Here is a 1836-nt window from a genome sequence, read left to right as displayed (position 1 = left end):
TGACATGTGTGAAGATTTTTTAATTTATCAGGAGACAGTAAAATAAAATACATTCTTTGAAGGAGCACAATCAAATTACAATCTGTTGGTCTTAGTTGGGTTTTTTGTTGTTGTTCTTTCAAATGGAGGAGATTAAAGCTATGATCCACATTATTAGCTGACAACTACAAGAGCAATGTAAAGCCTACAATAGAACGAGATCTGTATACCCAAGACAGAGCAGCCCTTCTTCAAAGAGTTTACAGTGTGGTGAGGACTCCAGCACTAAGTGCTTAACTCCTGGAAGATTCCCAAATTTAGGACTGAATGCTCACGTTTTGGTTACCAGGACCCACATAATCATTCCAGTACAATGATGGACAACAAGATAATATGTATATGGCCAAAGATGTCCAGAGGACTCAAGCCAGATAGGCCTTAGTAGTTGTGTTTTATTTTTAATTTGCATGCCATTATAGTTGTTGCAAACAATTGTGGGTTTACTGTCCATACCCCTGTTTTACATCTTTTCCTTTCTCCACAGGAGCAAATGGCAGATCTAAGCAATCATGAAGGGGAAATGTTCAACTACCAAATGGCATAAAGAAAAGAAACAATGAGGAAAGGAAAAATAACCCTTCATCTCTGCATAGCATTTATCACAAGAGTAGGTAAACACTAAGCATGTAGAAATATGATGATGCATCATGAAAACCTTTTAACGTCTTGGCTAACAACTGTATTCACCACCAGGGCAGTCATTAACAGGTTGCCAGGAGAGAAAATAAAAGCTCCTAGACTGTTTCCATACTGTCTACACTCAATGTTATTACTATTACATCAATGCCAAGAAATGATAATGGAATGAGGGCCCTCCCCAGCCAGGCACCATGAAAAACCATACTGAGAGGTTGTCATATGAACCAGTGGACAAACAGAGTTTTCTTACTCTTGTCTTTGTACTTGGGAAGTTGAGGCATATCGTGTGCAGAGCCACCCTTGCCATGGCTGCATGGAGGCTTGTCTTTGTCCCCAGACCTGGTTCTTACTCACCCTGAGCATCTTTTTCGCCACTGGGGAAGGTGTCACAGTCCAGGCTGAAAGACAGGCACCTCCCAGTCCTGCCTTCCCCGGGATCATGACACCTCTATTTCTAAATTCCTCCAGCTCTTGGTAGCCTAGACACTGTTCCCAGAACCTCTGACACTGCAGCCCCAGGTGCTCGGTGGCTCCCAGGAGACTCCATGTGAAGGTCTGCCAGAGACAGCAAAGTCCATGCTGATGCTACAGGCCGTCAGGCACTTTCCCTTGTACATCATCCCGGGGCTGCCTTTGTGCCATTTTCATTGCCATGGAGCTGGGAAAACCCAGCTCTGGTGCCTGTGCTCTCCAGGATACATCCCTCCTCTCCCTCCCCTGCTTTGCTCCATACATGAATACATTTCTCTCTCGCTTTTTTTTTTTTTTTTCCCCTTTGGGTATTTATTTTTTTCCTCTTTCCCATTACCCCTTTAATGCAGAGCAGGGCTGCTGATTACAAAAGAGGCAGTTTGACTTGAGCAATAGGTCTTCTTCACTAATCCTCACTGTCATGGAAATTCCAGCTGCTACAAGAATAAGAGGCTCAATCCATATTTGCCAGCTCTAATATGAAATCTGTCAGGGCCCAAATTAATGAGTTCCAAATTCCTTACATCACGATAACAGGTTAAGACTGGTCAATTAATTACATAAATCCTTCCCGATTCAATTGTGCGTTTTCAGGAGGGATCGTGTCTTACATAACCGGGCGACACGAGGCCCCTTTTGGCTCTCTCGCCGTTCCGCGGGGAAAAAAAGGCCTCCATTTAAGAGCCC

Source organism: Empidonax traillii, unplaced genomic scaffold (assembly GCF_003031625.1).
Source record: "Empidonax traillii isolate 1590-97213 ecotype Southwest subspecies unplaced genomic scaffold, ASM303162v1 scaffold17:size2698205, whole genome shotgun sequence".
Lineage (NCBI taxonomy): Eukaryota > Metazoa > Chordata > Aves > Passeriformes > Tyrannidae > Empidonax > Empidonax traillii.
Note: the sequence above shows the minus strand (reverse complement) of the source record.